Source organism: Leopardus geoffroyi, chromosome A1 (assembly GCF_018350155.1).
Source record: "Leopardus geoffroyi isolate Oge1 chromosome A1, O.geoffroyi_Oge1_pat1.0, whole genome shotgun sequence".
Classification (NCBI taxonomy): Eukaryota; Metazoa; Chordata; class Mammalia; order Carnivora; family Felidae; genus Leopardus; species Leopardus geoffroyi.
In genome coordinates, this window is record NC_059326.1 from 212,558,020 (window position 1) to 212,584,048 (window position 26,029).

The window sequence follows — 26,029 nt, forward strand, 5'->3', positions numbered from 1 at the left end:
GTTTGGTTAAGGCTGGTGCTCTCCTTACAGTGGGTAGCCAGAAGTAGGTGGGGAGAAGTGGGGAGAAATGAGGAGCAGTGAAGCAGGTGCAATTGTACTACTATATGTAGTACAGTGGACGTACCATAGAGGGGCGCTGGAGGACTGGAAGACAGAGAGGCGTCGGCTGGGATGGGCGGGACACGAGTGGCTCTTGGAAAAAGCGCGGGGCAAACAAAATGGCGGCCGTTCGACTGAAAGGGGCGGCTCCGCAGAGATTTGGCCAGGTTAGTGACAGCGAATTGGTTTGGAGGAACAGCTGCTGTCAGGACAGGCTTCCAGCGAGATGGGACATGAAGGGGTTCCAGCCATGCCCCGTGGGTGAGTTGGAGTCAGTGCTAGTGGAAAGGCGTCTTTTTTTTTTTTTTTTTTTTTTCACTTGGGAGATGCGGAAAGGCCCGTTTCTGAACACTCATGGCTCAACTAACGCAGAGCAGTCTGTGTGTCTTACACATAGAAGTGAGAACACCTCAGAATTTCACACACTACTTAGGAAAAGGTGGAAGGTGTTAGTTGGTTGCCATGAATGGGTTTGCCAACCGAAGAAGCCCAGGGACCCTTGGTGATTTTGATGACATCCGTGTAAATACGAACTCGCTCTCCAAAGCCAATCGATATTTGGTTAATTCAACTTCTTAACTTTGGGAAAGAGTACTCATATCTCAGAGTTCTCTGATCTGCTGGGAAAGTAGGGGCTATTTTCCGTGAAAGTAGTGACCTGGGAGAGTTCCTGCAAGGTTTCACAGATTATGGCACTGCAGAGACAGTTTCCTAAATCTTGATTTCAGGTGTTCAGTTGCAGCTTGTTTATCAGATTTGAAACAAATCTAACTAGTCAAATACAAACATAAAAATATCCCCAAAACAAAAGTACCTGTTTAGATTATCTCTAATTTCACATTATCTAAACCCTGATTTCTATTCCACGTTCTCCCTTTCTTTTAGTAAATGAGTGATCATATGATTTTATTTATATTTTGTAAATACTCCCAAGTTTCCTAGAAGCTACTTTTGCCTATAGAGGGAAGTCTAACTTTTTAGTCTGGTATCAGAGGCCTCCATAATTTGCCTCAATCTATATTTCTTATTTTATTTTCCGTCATTTTCCCATGTGAAACAGCGGCTCAGTCTGGCTGTTTCACTGCCAACTGAATATTACATGAGGGTACAGTAAAAGCCAGATTAATATACAAACAAAGGATGGTAGAACATCATTTTCGATAAGGCGATAAAGGAAGGTTTCATAAAAGAGATGACATTTGAATTGATCTTTGACATGCTGGATTTTTTTTTTTTTTAATTTTTTTTTTTTTTAACTTTTTTCATTTTTGAGACAGAGAGAGACAGAGCATGAATGGGGGAGGGTCAGAGAGAGAGGGAGACACAGAATCTGAAACAGGCTCCATCCAGGCTCTGAGCTGTCAGCACAGAGCCCTACCTAGCAGGGCTCGAACTCACCGACCGCGAGATCATGACCTGAGCTGAAGTCGGCCGCCCAACCGGCTGAACCACCCAGGCGCCCCGACATGCTGGATTTTCAAGGCGTGGGCTTAGAGTAAAATACTGAGCTATTGGTGAGGAACTAGGTGTGGCGTAGCTTTCTAGGACGTTTACTCCAACAATAGACACCAGGAAGTCAGATACCATTTGGCCTTTTCTTATTACATACCGCACCACAATGGTAAAATCGCCTACATTAGATGTATATTTAGGTCTCTTTCCACACATGGAGTTGTGAAGTAGAACTTTCTGAGATCTGATCCATTACTAGGCAGAATTTGGTATAGGACACCTCTGTTTAGTATCCTATTTGTGTTGGTTTATTATTACTATAATCACAGAACAATTCCATTCTTATATTTCACCTACAGTACTTTCATATAGGTGTTATCCAGGAGTACCCCTGGGCAGGATGGTGATTCAAGTTTTTTTGTCAGCCTGAGATTAAAAAAAAAAAAAAAAAAAAATGACCCTGAACAAGGAACCTGAGAGTACAGATTCTAGATCTGGCACTGCCACTGATACTAATAAAAACAAGATAATTATTTTTCCCCTGCTTAATTTCTGCACCGGGGAAAATATACGATAATAACTTCCTTGCCTATTTGTAAAAGTGCAGTAAATATATGCAAAAATATTTCCAAGGAATTAAAATCGCTAAAATGTAAAGGATCAAATTCCAGGCTCTTTGTTTTCTCTGAAGTTATAATTAGGAAATTTGAAAAACAGCCATTTATTTAAATGCATTAGGTGCTATAGGTAAAGACCATGAGAGCTGGGACTTTGTTTCTCTTATATTTCCAGTGCCTAAATAGTGTCTGTCACATAGTAGGTATTCATTGTATGTTTCTAGAATGAAGGAATGAACAAGTGACTGGAGGCATTCAGGGGCCTCCTTCTAGCTGGCTGACCTGGCCGCCAAAGCTCTGTGTCCAGGTGTCTGGCTGAGTGGAGTCTATGAACTGTGTGTTTGCTTAAGGATATCCTGCTTCCACCTGCTTTTCTCCCTCACTGTTTTATAATGGTAATAGATAACATTGCTTGGGGACCAAATCTGTGCTAAAAGCTGTGAGGTGCTTTACATAAACGATCGGTAATCCTCATAATCCTGAAAAGGTGTGCATCCTTATTTTAAACATCAGAAACTCATGCTCAGAGAAACTAAGTAATATACAAAAAATCATAGCTCATGCATCAATTTGGATAGGCTAGGTTATGCTGTAGTGGTAAACAACCTACACATCTCAGTGACTTAAAATAAACAAAGGTTTATTTTTTGTTTCTGTCACATGTTCACAGTGAGTCAGCAGGAGGGCCCTGCTCAATGTAGTGGGGTCATTGATGCAGCAGAGCTGCAACCATCACAACTCTTGCTATACCACAGGAAAAGGCATCTCTGCAGAGTGTCATACCAGCCATAAAAGCTTGGCCTAGAAGTGACATACATCCCTTCTTCTCACAAAACATTTGCCGGGATTCGTCATATGACTCCACCTAACCATAGGCAAGCTAGGAAGTGTAGTCCTATCATATGCCTGGAAGACAGAGTGAGAAATTTGGGAGGCAGTGCAAATGATTACCAGATCTAGTAAGTGGAAGGCTTGGTTTCTGAATCCAAAAATTATCTGACTCCAAAGCCAGATTTCACAAAACCACATTGCTTTACTCAGTTTACCTAGAATTCTGGAATTGCGAAATATCTATATCATTTGACTTTCTGTTGCTTTTCAGTGAGGGTTGTCTTCTTGAAGCAACCTAGGCTGAATCTTCCTGGGCTGAGAATAACTCTTCCTTCTCAGTTGTCATAAGGTGAATCACGACCCCTTTGGCCTTTGGCAGATGAGGGCTTGAAAGGCAGACCCTCTGGGGTAGGCACTGTCCCCAACCATGCTCTCTTCTGCTTGTGTATCTGTAGCGGAAATGTTATTAACATCATGTTTTGCTATTCTAGTTCCACAGCTGCTGGAGTGACTTAGCAGTTGGCTAGGCATACCCTGAACTACAGAAGATGTATGCTGGGCCAGAAGCAGGCCTTCTTCCTGCAGACTTGGAAGGAGCTGATGACAAAGGCCTGCCAACAGTGCTGTGACTGTAAGTTAGGATCATTCACATTTCCATCTTTGTAGGCAGCCTGTGATGTGAATTTGGAGGCTCCCCAGCAAAGAGCCATGAATTAGAAGTCAAGAGCTTTGAAGTCATTCCTGGCTCTGTCATCACTAGTTGTGTGACCTTGGGCAAGTAATTTAATCTCTCAGAAGTCTGAGTTTTCTATCTGGAAAAAGAATATCAATTCCAACATCCAGGTTTTTAAGATGAAAACTGCCAATTTGTGCAAAATGTGAATGGCTGACACCTGAACAACACTTAATATTTTACAGAGCTTTTCTTCCGCTACCCTGCTATGCAGACATAATTACTGTGATTTCCTCAGTGAAGAAACTCAGTCTTGTAGGATCAGGTGAATTGCCCAAGGTCTCACAATTAATAAATAGCAGAGGTAGGACTTGAACATGTCTTCTGTCTCCAAATATGATATTCTTTTCCCTGATCTGAGTCATTGACTAGGATGATCCACAGGATGTGAAAAAGAACATATAAGTAAAGAGAATGGGTAACAAAGAGAAAAACAGTAGAAGATTTGGACTCTTGAAGACTAAGTTTGAATCCATTTATTGGTTTATAGTCCTGGAAAAGCCACTTCCTCTCCTCCCCTCCTCTCTTTCTTTCTTTCTTTCTTTCTTTCTTTCTTTCTTTCTTTCTTTCATGTTTGGCAAAAGTAGGTAGGGCTTATAGTTATCTGGTACACACTGGTATAGCCATCATGAATATTAAAATATTGAAATCCTTCTGTACTGTTTGGTGAATAGCTACTCTAACTGGCCCCTCCTTTAAGATCCCCACCTATCTCCTCTTTTAGTAATAAAAACATCAGTGTGGGGCTCAGCAGGAGGCATTAAGGACCCACTTCATTACAGGGCTATGGTTGGTCCCAAGCTATATTCATTGTTAAATATTTTTAATATGATTAATGAGTGGGGACAATAGTCATGCTCTTCCCAACTTCAGTGGGCTGCTCTTGAAGATCAGTTAATATAAAACAATGAAGATGACATACCAGCTGTAAACCTTAAGGGCAATGTTTTTTAAAATATCATAGCAATGGTCTCTGGAAAGAGAATTCTGTTGTATTGAAAATATCACATAGGTTTTTACCTTGGTGGGATTTGTTGCCTATTAGCCTATTCAAGATTCTGAGACATAAAGGAACTTATTTAAAATTTTTAACTTTGAATTTCCTAATAGTTGAGAATAGAGCTCATGTCCTCCACTATAATACACTTCTCACATCCTCTGCTAATTTTGTGAATCTAGGTTTTTGACCCTGAGCTTATTGTTTTCTCTATACTTACTTATTTTTGTATGGTATGTCTTTCTATGCACTGGCCCACAAGGTTCCTATCCCAGATGCTGCTTCAGTCCAGAGTCAGAGGCAGTCAATAACCTATGGCAGGTTTATCATAGAACAGAGGTTTCTGGAGTCTAATATCCTAGAAAAATAAGAACAAGGAAAATAGTACATCATCAATGACAGTTGCAGATATTTATTGAGTGCTTTTTATACGTGGAGGATGCTGCTGAGTGCTGTACATATTCTACTGGTCATGGTATTTGTCCCTCCATTTCACCCCACATGGTTAGTCTAAGCCATGGGGCAGCAAACTATGGCTCATGGGCCATCCATTCCTAGGCTTGTTTTTGGAAGAGCTAAGAATATTTTAAATATTTTTATAGGGTTGAAAAAAGAAGAATATGCTACTGAGGTTGTATGTGGCCCACAAACCCTAAAATTGTTACCATTTTACCTTTTACAGAAAAGTGCCAATACATGGTAATCCCACTTTGCTTACTAGTGGTTGGAATAGAGTTAGGCATGTGGTCCATTCAGACCACAAATGGTTATTGAGGCCTAACCACCATTTTGAATGTTGAGGAGACATCAGTAAGCAAAACAGACAAAAATTCCTGCCCTTGTGTATTTTACTTTAAGTTCTAGTTAATGAGCTATAAGTCTATTGTTGTTTGGTAAAGGCTTCTCACATTCTTGTAGGAAATAGTGAAAAAGATATTCATTTCCAGTTTAGATGTTTCCCTCTTTAAATGTGATACTTCTAACTTACGATCACAAGGGAAGCCAGTTTGAGAGTCAACAACACATCAAGGGTGACTGAAGAGAAGGTTAAAAAGAAATTAATTACACTGCTGAGTCAATACACCTTGAAATCTGTCATAAGACTTCCCAATATTAAATTTTTCTTTAAGTCCTTTTAAATGAGTTTTCTGTTACTTGAATTAGCAAACAGCATATGTATACACATACATTATCTAATTTAATCCTCATGACAATCCTATGAAATATTTATCATTCTCATTTTACAGAAGAAGAATGTGAAGATCAGAGAAATTAACTAATTGCATAGTCAACACAGTAAGTGGTAGAGCCAAGAGGAAAACTCTGATCTCTGGGTTTTGCAGTTCTCTCTAAAACTCAGTCTCTCCTTCTTAAGGAATTTCTAGGCAGTAAGGATTGTTGGAGGTCAAGACAGGAAGTCAATATGGGGACAGTTTTTATGTCCTGAGCCTGTGTATATAACTGCATTACTGAGTTTCATCCTCTTTCTTAGACCTAGAATAATCTTTCTTTACCCCTATCCCACAATGAGAAGGCAGAGTTTTTCCATTTATTGAGAAGTCATTGACCTAAGACAGTTGTATTAATGTATGTAAGGAACCAGGCACTGAAATCTCCCAGCAGGGAGCAAATGTTTCTTTGAGTCTATATATAAGATCAATCTGTTTTCTCCATTTTTCCTATCACCATTTAGATTCCTTCTCACCTTGTTTACCTGGCCTGTGCTCAAACCACTCTGACGTTCCAACCCAATTTTCACACTGTAACTAGAAGATAAAGGCAGTTTTTCAATATGGCTTTCAACAAAGCCTGTTCAGCTTTATCTTTCTTCAAGCATCTTCTGCTTTGTCTGTTTCAGCCACACCAGCCTTTGTCAGCCATCAGCTTCTGCCTGCAATGATCATTCTTTCCTTCTATGCCCAATAACACCTATTTGTCTCTGGCTCAAGTTTTATTTTTTATGCAAGCCTTTATTGATCTCCCTATTAGATTGACTCCTCTCATTAGCCCTCACTGTGCCATGGCACATGGCACAGTTATAGTGTTCTACTAGTTTGTGTGATTATCTGTTTAACCTGTGTACCATATTTTATGTAGGAGACCAGTGGTCACATTTGTTACCATTGTAAACCCATTGTCTAGTACACAATAGGTGCCCAATAAATAGTTGTGGAATGAATGTATAAATGTAAAGGCATCTTGTATTTGTTCAGTGATCTAAAGCATCAAGTAAATTCTAGAGCTCAGGTTGTATCAGTTTGAAAACCTGCAGGAAATACATGAGATCCTCAAATGGAACAATTGAGGAAAATTTAATTTAGGAACTGTTTATACAGGTGAAATAGGCTTAAGGGAAAGTAACAAAGGATGATAAAGCATCCTGGGGCTCGCAACAGTGGGGTTGGTACCCCTAAGCCTGAATGGGCAAGTGAAGGGAGAAGTTTCATCCCAAAGAGAATAGGTGTGGTTCTAGAAGAGAGCCACAGGGTAGGAATGGTGGATATTGTAGATAAACCCAGCCAATTTGAAGGACCTCTCTAGTGTCCATTGATGTTAGAATTAAAAGAAGAAGGAGAACATGATTATCATTCTCTTTTCTCCCTTAACCTCCATCTAGTGCCTCCCAGTGGGTAAACCTAACTGAAAGCCAGAGGGTAGGGAACTAAATGGTAGTCCTTAAAGGCCACTTCCTAGGGCACAAAGCTGAGTGGAAAATGGATCTGGCAGGACAAATAAAAAATATCCAGCCATTGGTCCTTGGGACAATTCCATATTTTGCTAAGATGACACTAAAGGGTAGCTTGAAAAGTTTTAATTTAATATAACAGAAAGGAATTAATAAAGTTAGAGTTTCATAGGTAATTGAGGCTACAGAAATTTTCTTATCATGGACATTCTATGATAACTGTGAATAAGTGAAAAGTACATGGGATTCTTAGTTAAACATAAGATCAAGTCATTGCTTTGCCACTACAAACTTTGGTAGTTTGGTGTTCTTGTTTGTAGAGTGAGGATTATAGTGCTCATGTCATAGGGTCATTTTTTTTTTTTTAATTTTTTTTTTTCAACGTTTATTTATTTCTGGGACAGAGAGAGACAGAGCAGGAATGGGGGAGGGGCAGAGAGAGAGGGAGACACAGAATCGGAAACAGGCTCCAGGCTCCGAGCCATCAGCCCAGAGCCTGACGCGGGGCTCGAACTCCCGGACCGCAAGATCGTGACCTGGCTGAAGTCGGACACTTAACCGACTGCGCCACCCAGGCGCCCCCATAGCGTCATTTTAAAAATCCAGTGCCTGGCACATGGTAGGTGCTCATGAAATGGTAACTCCTGTGAGAAAGATATGTAGTTATTACCTGCTAGAGCCTTGCACTATGATAAAGTCTCTCCCTCAGAACTCTTGTTGTCATTAGGCAAGCAAGACCATCAGGGATGGAGAAATTAGAAACTAAGAAGGCCAGGGAATAATCAAATATCAATTGCAAGTTAAAATCCACAAGAGAGATTCAGGTCACAAGCCCTGCAGCTCTGCCATGTAACTGGACCACTCCTCACCTTTGCCCCTTCCCCACTGCACCTCCCACCCACATCCTAGGATCTTTAAGGAACCTTCCAGTTCTAAAGACTAGTGCATTGTAGATCATGAGTATCATATACATCAGTCAACTACTGAGTCTTTCAGCTGTGTGCAGTTAAACGACAGGCTATTGAAGCCAATAATAGCAGGAGCAGTTTAGAACTCCTTAGTGGGCAGTTCTACCTTAAGACAGTAGTGACATCACACCACTTAGCTCAGATGCATTGTGTGACAGTGACAACTTTTCCCCCACTTAAGTGAACCCCTGTTTGCTTACTTGGTGCCAAATGGCTCACATATAAACACTGAAGGACAGATTAAAGACCACATTGTACTTTACTTTGCCATTTCATGAAGGGCATTATTTTCCACGTTGATAAAATCTGGAGGGAAGAATAAAGAACAATGGACTTTTATTTTAACCACTAAACATTCACTGTATCCCACGGAATGCCTCGGGCTTTGTTCTACCACTCTTGGTCTTGAGACTTTTGCCATTAGGAAAAGTAAAGGCATCTGGCTCAGAGGTTATCCCTAGGGGGATTGATCAGCGTCCTGGGAGCTCATTGGAAAGGAGCGGGGGAATGAAACAGGAGAATTAGAGGGCCTACAGGACAAGTTGAGGTGATAGTTTTTATGCCTAGAATCCACTGCCTGCAATATGATTCCTGCTCACCAATAGCCTGAGACATTCTGACAGAGAGGGGCAGATGCCACCAGAGCATTAGCGACACACTTAAATAAGCCCCATTTTACCCAAAGCCTCCCCTACTACTGCATCTGTCCTGTGTTGATCTCTGTCTTCTCCATATTTCTGTTTTCTCTATATTTTCTCCAAACAAGACTAGCAATTCTTCTATCCCCGCCTCTGTTTTCCCACTTATATTAATACCTTATGTTGTCCGCGTTCACTCTGGAGTTTGAAGACATATTGGGCAAGGAATTGAGACCTACTTCCAGGTTTAGTTTTGCTGTATATCCTTGATCATGCCCTTTTAAAACTTCCAGTTTTCTCAACTTTCAAGAAATATCTATTTGCTGTAGTTAACAGTGCTGAGAAACCAGGAAAATACATGTATGTACAGGGATTTTTTTTTTTTTTAATTTAAGGTAGGGGTGCCTGGCTGGCTTAGTCAGTTAAGCATCTGACTTCAGCTCAGGTGATCCCATGGTTTGTGGGTTTGAGCCCCGTGTCGGGCTCTGTGCTGACAGCTCAGAGCCTGGAACCTGTTTCGGATTCTGTGTCTCCCTCTCTTTCTTCCCTCCCCTGCTCATGCTCTGTCTCAAAAATAAATGAACATTAAAAAAATTTATGAAAAAATAAAATTTAAGGTAAAAATTATTTACATACACTGAAGTGCATATGTCCTAAGTATACAATTTGATGAGTTTTAAAAATGTATATATCTGTGTAACCAGCATTCTAATCGAGATATAGTATATTTCTGTCATCCCAGAAACTTCTTAACATGTCCCTTTTATATCCTCTTCCAATGAATCCCTCTCATCCAGACTCTAACCACTATTCTGACTTCTGTTACTAGAGATTTGTTTTCCTGCCCTTGAACTTATTAGAAGCACTTTGAAAAGTGCAAGTCACTGTACAAAAGCTAGTATTATTACTATTTTGTAGCTAGATGGTGTATTACTTAAAAGAAAAGATCTAATCTTTTACTTAGCACTAAGCAGAGAGGATGATAGATACTGATTCAGTTCGATATTGAATATGTGTTAAAGTAAATAAAGTATAAATGATGTTGACCTGGATTCCAGGAAAGCTGAATTCTAATCTGCTTTGCCTTTATCCAGCTTTGTGTCCTTAGGCAAGTAGTTTTTTCTTTTTTAAAAACATTTTGACCCTAAGTTTTTCTTTTATTAAACAAAGAATTAGACGAGATGATGTTGTAGAGTACCTTCCTACTTTCAGAAGTTACTTAACTAATAATGATAATGACACTAAGATTTACTGAGTGCTTATTATATCCCAGCCACTATTCTATTTTTTAAAAATTTTTTAATGTTTATTTATTTTTAAGAGAGAGAGACAGAGTGTGAGTGAGGGAGGGGCAGAGAGAGAGAGAGAGAGGCAGACACAGAATCTGAAGTAGGCTCCAGGCTCTGAGCTGTCAGCACAGAGCCCGACATGGGGCTTGAGCTCAAAGAGCACGAGATCATGACCTGAGCTGAAGTCAGACACATAACTGACTGCGCCACCCAGGCACCTGTACCAGCCACTATTCTAAATACATTTATTAACCCATTTATCTTCATAACAGTCCAAAAGGCAAATTTTATCATCTCCATTTTACAGATGAGGAGATGTAGAGGTTAGTTAACTCTCATAAGGTCAAGTGGGCAATGCTAGGACCCAAGCAATGACCTAGACAGTGTAGTTCTAGAGTCTTCAACTTAACCACTAAATTCTGTTTCCAGTCATTGGAGTGATAAATCAATATAATGGTTGGGTGGGAAAAAGGAAAAGCATGGGTGTGTGGTTAGGTAAAGGAATGGGTCACATTTCACAAGTTTCAAAATAAACTTTTTATTATGGAAGTTTCTAAACATACACAAAGATAAGGAGTTCAGCAAACCTCCATGAACTCATCACCTAGTTTCAACAACCATCAATATTATGCTGTACTCTTATTTTTACCTCTCTTTGAAACTATCATGAAAATTTTCAAACATACCCTCACAAGTAGACAGCATGGCATTTTACCCCTAAATACTCCAGGATGCATCTTAAAAAAAAAAAAACAAAAAAAACCAGATTTTGAGCCAACTACAATGCCTTGTTACACCTAACAAAATTCATAATAATTCCTGATTATTTATTATTTAATACCAACTCCATATTCAGATTTCTCTGATTGTCTTATCATTTCCTTTTTTTTGTTTTTCCATTTAGAGCCGAAAACAGGTCCAGTCATTGTATTTGGTTATGTCTTTTAAGTCTCTTTTAATCTAAAATCCTCCCTGCTTTAAAGAGGGGAGCTTTAGGTGTTTTTTTGTTTTTGTTTTTGTTTTTGTTTTTTTCCTGAAGGAGGGGGAGACCATGGAGATACGTTTCTAATTTTTTTCCTCATGTATAGAAATGAGGTGATAGTTTCAGGAGAATAAAGTAAAATCACCCCTGCTTATTCCCATTTCCCAGGCCCCTCACCCCACCCTCTTACCTTATAAATGACCATCCTGCTTCTGTAAGTCACTTTCTTATATAAGTAGTATAATGTTGCTAGGAAGAAGCTGGTTGGATTTCCTTGCTCTTACCAGAAATAGAGAGTATATCACTACTGAAGGAAATTACTATTAATAGCTCTCAGCAAAACCCTTCCATTATAACAGGGATATGGTCTCAGTGAGGAAATTAACACTTTAAGATATGTCTATGTATACTTTTTTTTTTTTTTTTTTTTTTGTACAGGAAGGGGAAACAACAACATGGGGTTGTTTTCATTGCAGGCAGGGACTCTTTAAGGTCAGAACTGGCTCCAACCTGACTGAGTCTCATGGATCTATGATTTCTTATATTTGGAGTAGGCATCCAAAGAACCAAGTCCTTCTTCTTCAGAGTCTGGATTTGATAGGCACACACCTTATTACTCATAGGAATAAAGTCTTAGGAAAGGCCTAGAGAATAGTAAATCAAGTGTTTTCAAACAATGTTCCATGGGGCTCCATCCACGAAGGTACTTTAAATATTTTGCAAAAGTTTGGCTTGAATTTCACTTAAAAAAAATGTGGTCAGTTCTTGATTCTGGTATTAGTCTTTATTTTGGCTTTCTTTTATAATGTCTCTCTTAGAATCCAGTTTTCAGTAGATCATACCAATACTAAATAATAAATTAGCTCCATCTCTTTATCAGACATCTCTGAAATAATGATTTCAAAACTGCTTTGGAGAAAGTACACAATCTTGATTTCAAAATAAATTTTTGAAAAGGTGCTTCCTTTTTGTATCCCTTGGTAAAATATCTTTTTGGAAGTCATTCTCTTTGGTGGATTCTGAAATCTAGGAAGTCCCATTTGGAAGTTAGAGAATGCCTACCTAGAGTAGAAGGTGGGCAAATTAGGGTTTTGTTTTTTTGTTTGTGTATACAGTAAAAATAATTTATTCATTAACTAAGCATGCATGAAATAGCACGTATTTTATATGGCTATATATTTCTGTATATAAATGCATTTTAAATGCCTGAAAGAGCACATACCTAATCCAGTTTTGCTTACATTGGAGGAAGTAGGGAGGGGACCTGGGTTAGATAGGTGGGCAAGAGGACTTTGTTATCTATAATGTTTGATTTCTTTTAAAGGAGGATTTACTTATAGTTGATGTTCTTAGATATTAACTGAAAAATAATGAGTTAAAGACTTATTAAATCATATGTGAAACAGTTTTGAAGGAAGAAAAAGGAAATTGAGATAATTGGCACAAGATAGCCTTCCCCATGTCATGCTATAATTGCCTGACTAGTCTCTCCCCTTGTACTTCCTCCTGCTCCTTATCACAATCCCTAGTTTACTCACCACTAAGCAAAAACTTTCCACTACTTTCCACACACTTTACTCATTCTGATCTTAGAAAGAGCTGGAAAGGGAAAGTCCAGACACTGATCTTTGTGGTGTGGGGTGGTGTTCCCAGGCCTATTGTAAGATAGGCCTGAAGGCAAATGCTACTCATGTTCTCACCTACCTCTGCATCCTGAGTAAATCACTGGGCTTTTAGGATTTAGTTTCCTCATCTCTTAAATATAATTTTATCTACTTTGTAAGTATTGTACCGAGGTTAAGTAGTATATTGAAAATGTCCTGCACAGTGCCTTGTACATATTTATATAGTTAGATACAGTAAATTTTAGATTCCTCCTTTTTCAGTGTTTTATTCTTCTACACCATGTAGGAGTTGATGATTTAAAAAAAAAAAAGTAAGAGTTGATCCTTGTCTAAGAACTCTGTAAATAGTTAAATGCAGTCAAGTGGTTTGAATTCTATGATAGGAAGTACTGAAAGATGCGAAGAAAAGAGTGATACTAATAAGATAATAGCTACAATTAATCAAATGTTTATTCTGAGTTAGGCATTATGCTAAGTACTTTTTGTACTATATTTTATTTAATTATCCCCACAACCCTTTTTTGGGATAACTATATTATCCTCGTTTTACAAGTAAGAAGATTACAATTCATTGATGTTAAATTTCTTGCCCCAAGTCACTTATCTACTCAATAACAGAATTGGGATTTGGTTTTGGGGTCTGCCTAACTCCAAAGCCCATGTTTTTAACCACTGCTTGGAAGTTGAGAATAGAGACAAGAATATTTTATAAAGAAGTTTTATTAGTTCATCTATCTATCTATCCATCCATCCAGTCATCTTTCCTTTCACATATTTCAGAAAAGATTTAAGGTAGCTTTTAGAAAATTGACACTTCAATTAAGTCTTTAAAGACGTGTGTCAATCGGGTAGGTAGGGCCAGAAAGGGCTTTCTTGACAGAGGCAATAACATGGGAAGTAGTATGAAAGTTTCCATCAACAAGTAGCTTGTGTGGCCCCAGAAGGTGAAAACAGAGGCTGGAGAGGTAGATTTGGCTGGATACCTTGATTGCAGTTTTACAAAACTGAGAATTTACTCTGTAGGCAGTAGAGAGTAAGGATAGTGGGTGTCATAAGACAACTAGTTTCATTAACGTAAAACCACACCTCATGCTTTGGCCCCTAATAGAGTCACCTTGATTGATTGTTCTCATTCATCAGACTTTATAAATAACATTTGGTAGTTTTCAGAAATCTAATCCAGTCTCCAAGGCTGAAGTTTTAATTTCATAGAGGCCTGGGGAAGGAATGTACCTCATCTTGTAAAGGCCATTTCCAAGGAGGAGTTTAAAAAAAAAATTATTTGCATATTGGAAATATCTGGAATATGTTTTCATTTTGAGGGTTAGGGTTGCCAGATTTAGCAAATAAAAATACGGGATGCTCAGTAAAATTTGAATTTTAGGTAAATAACAATGTTTTTATTTTAAGTATGTAATATTTGGGGTATACTTATGCTAAAAAATGTTTTTTATCTGAAATTCATATTTATCGGAAATCTGTTGTTTAAAATTCAAAAGCAGGGTGTTGTGTTTTTCATCAGGTGACCCTATTGAGTTGGTTACTTTGTTCTGATATATGTAAAAATCCAGATTTTTTAATCTGTAGTCACTCTTTCTATAACCCCTTTTCCCAAAAAGCTGAGTTCCTGTAGGACTCAGTGCCAGAAGAAATGTATGCTGTGTACAATGTACTGCTACTTCCCACACATAGGGACCTGAAAGAAGTTGACCCCAGGGCAGTGAGAAACAAAAGAGGAAAATCAAGGCATGGGTCTCTGTGAAGTCTTTTTTTTCCCAGCCGACCTTGGAAGTTTTGTATCCTCCCTGTGGCCTGGCAGCCTGGCCTGAGTAGTTTAATGCTTAAATTCTTTTAAGTGATTGTGTTAGTTTCCTTTTCATAAACCTTATCTCTTCCTTGGAATGTGTTTTAGTTTGCCTGGATGGAGTTGAGTATTCTGTTGGCTCCCTGAGTCCTCACGTCGGACTCTGTTTCTGTGGGATTTTTTTCTTTGCTTATTTGCTTTAGGAAGAGGCTCACTGATAAAGGAGGGCAACCATCTGGAGGCCAGAGGATTCTCTGGTGCAGCTGCCCAGAGGGACCCTGCCTCCTCCTCAGGCTGCAAGGAGTTTACTTGTAATCATGGAATGTTTAAAACGAGAACCCCCTTAATAGGATCTATTACAATGGGGCATGGGAAGGGGTCCCTTTGACCCCCACTCAAAATAGTTTCACATTTTGTCTATTACACATTGGTAGTTTCCCTGAAAGATCATTTGATGAAAAGATTCTGCAGCTAGAAATAAGTTATGAAACTTTTTATTATAGCTCCCCCCAACCCCATTACAAATAAGGAATCTGAAGCCCAGAGAGGTGAAGTGACTTAAGATAATCTAGTAGCAGAAGTGGGAAATACAGCCCAGCTGGTGGTGGGCTCCCAGATGGTGCTTTTTATTCAAGTGTACCCAGTTCCTAACACCATAACATGAGGAATCTGTCATTCACACTATGCACATTTCAGGGCCCAAGAGTTTCTTAGCTTTCCAGTACACATGCCTCCCCCTGACAACTCAAGGAAGGTTGGAGAGTGTTTTGATTGCCGCTAGGGGCGGTGGAGGCTTAAAACATAAATACCTGGGGGAGACTAGACAGTTATCCTATTCCATCATAATAGGTAAATCTATATAGGAGTTTGTTGCCTGGGAGAAGCGTTTCATGGAGAAGAGCACAGAACAATCTGGGAACCTACAATTGGAAGGATAGATGGATTGCTATTGGGGTAGAAATTGATCCCAACAGTGGAGGATGTGACCCTGGCATATACACTTCTTAATTTTTCTCTAGCTGGTCCTTTTGTTTTTTGTTTTGTTTTGTTTTGTTTTTAATCACCTCTGGATCTGTAAGAGATGTATGATTCTTTTTTTTCTTTTTTCCCTCTTAGGTGAGCCCTTGGCTGAGGTACAGAATTTCTGTTCTTGTAAGGTGTACTTGCCTTGTTGTAACCCTTTCCCTGAGGGATTCTCTACATTTCTATATTAAAAACCCCAGGCAACAATAGGGAATCACTAATTCTGGGAATACAGCCCCAAATATCCTTTATGGTTCCTTATATACAGAGGAATTTACAGTGACATAAGGGAATAGAATAACAAGATGATTAAGGACCTGGGTTTGGATTCGAGCAGACCTGAATTAAAGTCCCAGCTCTGACTTTTACTAGCATATGACTTTGGGCAGACTGTTGTTTACCTCTCTGAGCTCAGTTTCATAAAATATTAAAAGAGTAGGGGTTCGGTGCGAATAATAGCCTACATGTCTTAGGAGTGCTGTGAGGCTTAAATGAGAAATATATATAAAGTGCTTTGCATACTACCTGGCAAGTAATAAACACTCAATTGCTGCTAGTTGTTATTATTATTATTAATGCCTTTATTAATAATGTCCATAAAAATTAACTAATTTTAGTCTTCTACATCTTGATCTGGGGGTTGGTATCATTCCTATCTTTATTAAAGAAAATCTCTTTCCTAATCAATATGCTACCTATCTTGTTTTCAATTGTGTTAAATTGTATTTCTTAAGTTCTGGTTCCAGTTTCACCTCCTTGATGAAATCTCTCCCCATTCCATACCACTTATCTCTGTCTCCTTTAATTTCCTGATTGACACATTCTCTGTGCTAAATGACCTAGAGAGCCATTTCAAACATTTTCTACATAGTCTCTTTTTTATTATTTTCCCCATGAATGCTACAATTGGAACCATATTTGAAAGCTAATTTTCTTATTAAGGGAAATTTCAAACATTTTGAACATAAAAGATAGTGAAAAGAGTATAATGGGCTCCATTACCCAACTTCAACAATGATCAACATTTGTCATTCTTGTTTCACCCATCTTTCTTGCTCCTATTTAATTTTGGCCAGAGTATTTTGATGCATATCCCCAGACATCATGTAATTACATATGTAAATAGTTCATTAAGTATGTCCAAGTGATAAGGATTTTTTCTTATAATTACAATGCCATCAATGTAACAAAATTAATGATAATTCCTTTTAACATTTGACACCCAGTCAATATTTGAATTTGTCTAATTGACTCAAAAATATTTTTTAGCAGTATCTTTCTTAGCAGTATATATTATATAAAGGGATTTTCTTTCTTCCTGTATGTCTAGAGACCTACACTGTGTTCTCACGAATGCTGGTTGATGATGCTGTTCTGATCTCTGGTCTCAGTCTTTGCCTTTGGTCTCTTCATGGCTACCCCAGCCTCAGGGATTTACCTTTCCCATGAACCTGGACAATGGAGGGGTGAGGGGAAGTATCTTACCTCTCCTGGATTTTGAAGGAAGGGAGAATATGAAGTCAGTAGAGAGAGAAACATGGAAAGAGTCAGAGCTAGAAACCCTGCAAGACACAGGAACTAGAACTAGGTTAAGAAACAGATTGATTAAAAGGGATATTTAGATTTAGCCGTTGTAGAAATTTTGTTATATTCAGATTGAAAATAGAGAGTGTTTAGTCCATTTATAAACTCAAAATGAACTTAATTTTGAGTAAGAGGTGAAATGTGATAATAGCTGGGTCAAACAAACAAACAATTCCAAAATAACAAAATACCTAAAAGCAAGTTATTTTTCAATGAAACCCCAGGCAAAATGTTAAGAAACTAGTAGAATCAACTTGCTGAAGCCCTTGAAGGCACCTAGCTATACCACTTAGATATGTCCCAGCCCTTTTAATTTTCCCTAGCAGTGATTCTGAGCTATCACTGTCCATTAGAATTATTAGGAGCTTTGTAAACTATTGATACTAGGCCCTCTACCCCTATCCCTGAGGTTCTGATCTAGTCTGGGGTGGGATCCATGAGTCAGTATTTTTAAAAGCTTGTTATGTGATTCCAAATGCACCAGCATTAATGATGAATTTTATAGTTCTTATTTCACTATTTTTCTCCCAAGTTTAATATTGTAGTTTACTGGGAAGTCCTGTGTTGTTCCTCTTTAAACACTCTTCTATAGATTCTGTAAGCTCAAATATATTATTTATTTACTTATTTTATTGTTTAAAAATTTTTAAGCAGTTTTTTAACCACATTGTGCTAGTGCTTTTTGTGGATTATGTTGAGGCTCTTAAACATCATTTTATTAAGTTAGTCTTATGGGAAAATCATCCCATTTCAAGCTTAAAACTTTATCCAACTAGAACTCAACTGGTTTTTAATTGGACACTGACCTGTGCAGTTCTGTTCATAGTTTCACATAGGTTAATTTTCTTTTTTTTAAAAAAAAATTTTTTTTTTTACGTTTATTTTTGAGACAGAGAGAGACAGAGCATGAATGGGGGAGGGGAGAGAGAGAGAGGGAGACACAGAATCCGAAGCAGGCTTCAGGCTCCGAGCTGTCAGCCCAGAGCCCGACCCGGGGCTCGAACTCACGGACTGTGAGATCGTGACCTGAGCCGAAGTTGGTCGCCCAACCGACTGAGCCACCCAGGCGCCCCACATAGGTTAATTTTCATACTCAATAGCATTATAAGCTTTTTGAGGGAAGATTGGGTTTGAGTGCAAGTGATCAAAAACCCAAAATAATAGTTGCTTAAACAAACAAACAAAAAGTTTATTTCTCTCTCGTGTGTAAATTGAATGTGGGTCTAGCATGATTTTCCATGATTTTAGATGCCTAGGATCCTTCTATTGTGCTTCTCTGCCAAGTGAGTCTTCTATTTTTATGGTTATTATGTAGTCCAAGGTGAAGGCAAAAGCTATCCGTGATGTCCACATTGTAGCAACAGAAAGGAAGTAGGAAAAGGAAGGGGAAAGCTCCTTCCCTTTAAGGACATTTCTCAAAAGTAATTTAGTTCACTTGCTTATACCCAACTAGCCAAACCTTGGAACTTGGCTTCAAGGGAGGTTGGGAAACATAGTCTTTATTATGAATGCCTTAAGACCAGGCAGAAATGGAGGGTACTTCACTTAGGTAGAAAGAAAGAAAAGATATTGGGGGATAGTCAGCAATCCCTATCTAAAGAGTAATGACCAAGTCTTATATTTTTTTGTATACCTGATATGCCGACCCCAGTTGCATATGCAGTAGATACCCAACAGGTAGTTATCAATTGATTCCACTTAGAAGGGATTGTTTTCTATTATTTAAAAAAAATACGTATTTTACTCATATAACTTACTGATATAGTGGCCTATCTTGGGTTTCTAAGTGCCGTTTTATTAAATTGCTCCCATAAGGCATCATATTTTAAGTTGCAGACTTCATCCAATTAGTGATAGACTTCTAGATCTAATTGGTTTATTTGTTTTAATATTGCTCACAACTCAGTGTTACTATTCTATGTAAAATCCTTGTAAAAGTTTGTATGAGTGTGTGTATTTTCCTGAGGGTAGAGGTTGGTTCATAGTGTGTATCAGATTCCTTAGTAAATCTGAATCCCATAAAACATTAAGAATCACTGGTGTAAACTAAGAAATAATATGGACAGTTTGATTTCTAGCTAGTAATTTTGCCAAGTTTTTACTTCTTATTATCATTTGTTACTGTAGTAATCTGTTCTTTCTTAAGTAATATGATTATTCTAATAATCTGATTACCCTGGTAATCTGTTCTTTCTTTTAAATTTTTTTTTTTTCCAACGTTTATTTATTTTTGGGACAGAGAGAGACAGAGCATGAACGGGGGAGGGGCAGAGAGAGAGGGAGACACAGAACCGGAAACAGGCTCCAGGCTCTGAGCCATCAGCCCAGAGCCTGACGCGGGGCTCGAACTCACAGACAGCGAGATCGTGACCTGGCTGAAGTCGGACGCTTAACCGACTGCGCCACCCAGGCGCCCCTATTCTTTCTTAATATATAAAGTTATTTAAAATTTTTTAGAGGGGCCGAATATTCAAAGATACACTCTTGGTCTCTTTTTTTTCAAATAAATTGTAATACTCTAATTGCTTTTTTAAAAAATTTTTTAAATGCTTTTATTTATTTTTCAGACAGAGACAGAGCATGAGCAGGGGAGGGGCAGAGAGAGAGAGGGAGACACAGAATCTGAAGATGGCTCCAGGCTCTGAGCTGTCAGCACAGAGCCCGACGCGGGGCTCAAACTCACAGACTGTGAGATCGTGACCTGAGCTGAAGTCGGACACTTAACCGACTGAGCCACTCAGGTGCCCCAACTCTAATTGCTTATTTTAGGGGCACCTGGGTGGTGCAGTCGGTTAAGCGTCCGACTTCAGCCAGGTCACGATCTCGCGGTCCGTGAGTTCGAGCCCCGCGTCAGGCTCTGGGCTGATGGCTCAGAGCCTGGAGCCTGTTTCCGATTCTGTGTCTCCCTCTCTCTCTGCCCCTCCCCCGTTCATGCTCTGTCTCTCTCTGTCCCCCCCCCCCCAAAATAAATAAACGTTGAAAAAAAATTTTTTTTAAGTTTGGGTTTTGCTATTGGGATTACATCAAAATAAAAAGCTTTTTCACAGTTAAGGAAACCATCAACAAAACAAGAAGACAGCCCACTGAATGAGAAAAGATATTTGCAAATGATACATATGTTAAGGGGTTAATATCCAAAATATGTAAAGAACTTACACAAACAACACCAAAAAAAAAAAAAAAAAAGAAATACAATTAAAAAATGGACAGAAGCTATGAGCAGGACATTTTTCCAAAGAAGACATACAGATGGCCAACAGACACATGTAGAGATACTCAACATCACCAATCACCAGGGAAATGCAAATCAAAACCACAGTGAGATATCACCTTGTATCTCTCATAATGGCTAGAATCAACAAGAAAGAACAAGTGTTTGGCAAAGACGTGGAGAAAAAGGAACCCTCATGCACTGTTGGTGGGAATGCAAACTGGTGTATCCACTGTGAAAACAGTAAGGAGGTTCCTCAAAAAAATAAAAATAGAATTACCACATGCTCCAGTAAACTCCACTATTATTTACCCAAAGAAAATAAAAACATTAATTTGAAAAGATATATGCCCCCCTGTGTTTATTGCAGCATTATTCACAATGGCCAGATAGCTATGGAAGCAACCCAAGTGTCTATGCATAGATGAATAGATAAAGACTGTATGGTGAAATATATATGTGATGGAATATTACTCATCCATAGAACAGAATGAGTCTTGCCATTTGCAACAACATGGATGGATCTATATATGGTATAGATCAAATATAGAATTTAAGAAACAAAAGAAATGAACAAAGAAAAAAAAGAGACAAACAACACAGACTCTTAAATATAGAAAACAAACTGGTGTTTGCCAGGGGGGATGGGCGAATGGGTGAAATTGTTGTAGGGGATTAAGAGAACACTTACTGTGATGAGCACTGAGCAATGCATAGAATTATTGAATCACTGTACTGTATACTTGAAACTAATATAGCACTGTATATTAATTATACTGGAATTAAAAAATAATAAATAAAGATTTAAAAAAAAGTTTGGATTTTGGTCAGAGTGATGTTACCAAGATGGTGACATAGGTTGTTCTTGACTTTGCACCCCTCACAAGAACAACTAGCCACTGTTGAAGAACAAGACACCACTAAGAGAATCCTAGAACATGAGAGTAAGGCTGAAGCACTTCCTGCACTACAGAGACCATGAGAGATTGTAGCAGATTGCATTAGGGAGTAAGAGAAATAGCTACATGTTGACTACATTGCTTCTCTTCTAGGCCAGCGCAGTACCATACAGAGTGGTCTCTGCTGAGCATCTCGTTCCTCCAGTGGGAAAAGAGAACCCAAAGGGGACAACCACTCCACCTGTCAGCATTGTGAGTTTCTTTATAGGAGCCCCTACTCTGATCTCTCACCATGGGGAGTGCATGGGAATCTTCAGGACTCAACCACTGGGAATCTGACTGTGATGGAGAGTGGGGGAGGTTATAACAACCAGCACATGAATCTTAGCAGACCAAGTTCATCCCTGCAGTGCCCAAGTAGTAATCCCAAACTGTGGTTTTGTTCATCTGCAGAATCAAGTCAGGGGTGCTTCATGACCAAGGAAGTCAGCAGGGTTCAAATCTGCCTGATTCTGATCCTCAAGTGAGTTTTGCCTGCCCTAGAGCTTGGTTTGCCTGTGCCCAGGGAAGGAGCTGAATCACAGCCCCAACTGCTGTGGAGTGTCTTCTGCCCCATCTGATCAGAAGGACTGGCAACAATTCCTGGAAGCAGTGTGGCTCATTGGCACTCCAGCTGACAGGTGGGCAGGCAGAGTTGGTCATCCCTAGAACAAAGCCACTATCAGGCATGTAGTGTTCTTGTACTATACATAGGCAGGGGGATTAATTCATAGCAAAGGCTCCAGCTACTAGCAACTGGAGAACCTGTTTTGAAAATTGAGAGTAGCCTGGAGTAGCTCTTCCACCTCCCACCCAGGCAAAGTTGCTGACACATAGACCCACCTGCTGTGAAGAGAAACATCTTCTGGCCCCATCTCATTAGAAGGACTGTAGACAACTCCTGGAAGCTGTGTGGCCCAGCAACACTTGAGCCAAGAGGTGGTCAGACAAAGTCAGTAGTTTGCAGAACAAAGCCACTGGTCCTATTCAGTCAGGGAACTTGGTGTCTGGATCAGTTTGAGATAAGACAACTAGGGATTTTACCAGCCATAGAGCTGCTTCTCCCACTGTACCCAGGCAGGGAATCTAATTTGTAGCTCTACTCATCACTGAATACAGCCTATCTATCTGACCAGGGAACCTAACCACAGCAGCAAAGCTGCAAAGCCTATTCAACAACCCTACATGCAGTGGCACTTGAATAGGCAGCATAGTCCATGGCTTTCCCATCTGTAGAGCAAAACCAGTGGCCTCACTAGAGTAGGAAATTTAACTCACACTTTGGCTTGGTTCAGATTCCAAAACAACAAGCTATACGGGCTCTGGGTCCCATCCTGCAGCTCTCCCAGGGCAGGGAAGTTAATTCATGGCCCCATCCACTACTGAATATTGTAGCCAGTCTCTATCATCTGGTAATCCTGACAAGAGAATCTAGGCAAGTGTGGAACCCATCCTACAGCTGCACTTTGGTTGGGGTCCAAGCCAGCAGTTTTATTCAACTATTCTCAGCCCATGGCGTATCCTTTGTCCCTATCCTCAGAGCTTGAACAGTTGTTTCACCCAAAAGTGGATCATAAAAGCAGGCTTCACCTATCTAAGTACATTAAAAATAAATATGACCAGAAACCCAAACTAAAGTGACTGGTGAAGAACTGTCTCTGCCAAAGCAAACCAGTAACATCTGGTAGAGTCTGATTACTCAAATATGCAGATGCCAATGGAAGGAACCAAGGATCATGAAAAGTCACGTATATATGACACACCAAAGAAATCTAGTAAAGCTGCAATAACTGTAAAGAAATGGAGATCTGTGAACTGTCAGACAAAGAATTCAGAATGAACTTCTTAGGAAGTTTGGTGAACTACAAGTGGACAACAAAATGAGATTAGCAAAACAATGCATGAATGAAATGACAAGTTTGACAAGGAAATAGCAGCCATCAAAAACAAAAATGAAATCCTAGAGTTGAAAAATACAGTTACCCACCTGAAGAATTCAATAGAGAGTTTCAAAAGTGGACTTGACCATGCAGAAGAATGAGTGATTTGAAGGATAGGACATTGGAAAGTATCCAGAGGGGAAAAAAGAATGAGCAAGAGTGAAGAAAGCTGACAGCAATAAGACAATGAAAAAATGATACTTGCATTATGGGAATTCCAGAAAGATAAGAGAAAGAGAATGTGACATAAAGTATATTTAAAGCAATAATGGCTGAAAACTTCCTGAACCTAGGGAGAGAAATAGATATCTAGATCCATGAGGCCCAAAGGACTCCAAATAGGTTGAACTTGAATAGGGCTACACCAAGACACATTATAATTAAATTGTCAAAAGTCAAAGACAAAGAATTTCAAGAGCAGTAAGAGAAAAGAGACATTACATACATGGAAACCTCTCATAAGACTATAGACAGATTTCTCAACAGAAACATTTTAGGCCAGGAAAGAATGGGATGACATTTTCAAAATATTGAAAGAAAGAATAATTGTCAGCCAAGAATTCTATATCCAATGAAACTATTCTTCAGAAGTGAACAAGGTACAAAGTCCTGAACAAACAAAAATTGAGGGAGTTCATTACTATCAGACCTGCCTTATAAGAAATGCTAAAGTGAGTTTTTTGGTGAAAATAAAAGAACACTAACATCATAAAAACAGAAGTACAGTGTAAATCTCATAGGTAATGGTAAATATATAGTCATAGTTAGAGTCTGCAATATTGTAGTAGTAGTGAATAATTCATTTAAAACTCCAGTTTAAAAATTAAAAAATGAATACAGTAAAAATAACCATAACTATAATAACCTGTTGTTAGTTAGACAATATAAAAATATGGATATTGTAACATAATAACCTAAAATGTGAGAAGTAAAAGTATAAAGTTTATAAATTCTATTGACACTGTTATCAGTTTAAAATAAGGTGTTACAAGTTTAAGATATTTCACATAATCTTTATGGTTACCACAAAGGAAAATCCTGTAGTAATTACACAAAAGAACATGATAAAGAAGTCAAAGCATATTGATATCAAAAGATATCAACACACCAAAAAAGATAGCAAGATAAACAAGGAATAGTGGATCTACAAAACAACTAGGAAACAACGTACAAAATGATAATAGGAAGTTCTTACCTAGCAATAATTTTTTAAACAAAAATGGGTAAAATTCTCCAGTTAAAATACATTGAATGGTGCAATGGATTAAAAAATAAAAACAAGATCCAGCAATATACTGCTTACTAGAGACTCACTTAAGCCTTAAAGACACACAGAGACTGAGTGAAGAGATAGAAAAAAACATTTCAAGCAAAAGGTAACCAAAAAAAAAAAAAAAAAAAAAAAAGCCAGGGTAGTTATACTTCTATCAGACAAACCAGACTTTAAACTAAAATTGGTAAAAAGAGACAAAGAAGGTCATTATATAATGATAAAGGAGTCAGAAATTAAGAAGATATAACAGTTGTAGATATTTATGCACCCAGCATTGGATCACATAAATATATAAAATAAAAACTAACGGAGATAAAAGGAGAAATAAATGGTAATATAATAATAGTTGGGGGCTTTAATACTCTATTGTCAACAACGGATAGATCATCCAAGAGAGGATCAGTAAGGAAACAGTATTTGAACAACAGTGTAGACAAAATGGACCTAACAGACACAGAACATTCTATTCAACCACAGCAGGATGCACATTATTCTCAACTGCACAGGGAACGTTTTCTAGGATGGACCATGTTTTAAGCTCAAAAAAGTCTTAACAAATTCAAGAAGATTGGAATCATACCAAGTATCTTTTCTGACTATAACAGCATGAAGCCAGGAAAAAATAAGAGGAAACCTGGAAAATTCATGAACACATGGAAATTATATAAAACTTTTCTGAACAATCAGTGGATCAAAGAACAAATTAAAGGGGGAATACCAAAAGTTTTTTTGAGACAAATGAAAATAAAAACATAACATACCAGAACTTGTGGGATGCAGCAAAAGCAGGTCTAAGAGGGAAGATCATAGCAATAAATGCTTATGTTAAGAAGCAAGGAAGATCACACATAAACAATCTAACTCTACACCTAAAGGAACTAGAAAAAGAAGAACTGAGCCCAAAGTTAGAAGAAAGAAGATAATAAAGATTAGAGCAAATATAAATGAAACAGAGAACAGAAAAACATTAGAAAAGATTAACCAAACTACGAGTTGATTCTTTGAAAAGATAAAAAAAAAAAAAAAAAAAAAAAAACTGACAAAAGCTTGGCTAGACTAACCAAGGAAGAAAGAGAAAGGACTCAAATCTATAAAATTATAAATGAAAAAAGAGACATTACAACTAATATCACACAAAAATTCAAAGGATCACAAGAGGCTACTATAAACAACTATATGCCAACAAACTGGAGAACCTAGAAGAAATGGAAAAATTCTAGAAACATACAACTCACTAAAACTGAATCAAAAAGAAATAGAAAATCTGAAGAGACCAATAATTAGTAAGAAGATTGAGTCAATAATAAAAAAACTCTCAATGAAGAAAAGCTCAGGACCA

General features: G+C 38.3%; 1 long non-coding RNA gene across 1 annotated transcript in view; it reads left to right on the plus strand.

Annotated features, from left to right (window-relative positions):
- The first annotated feature begins 221 nt into the window (after positions 1–221).
- The window catches only part of LOC123578188, a 314,478-nt gene continuing 288,670 nt past the window's right edge, over positions 222–26,029 (plus strand). The window contains exons 1-2 of the long non-coding RNA XR_006702263.1: positions 222–360; positions 3,491–3,630. This is a non-coding gene — a long non-coding RNA (uncharacterized LOC123578188). The remainder of the gene's footprint in view (positions 361–3,490; positions 3,631–26,029) is intronic.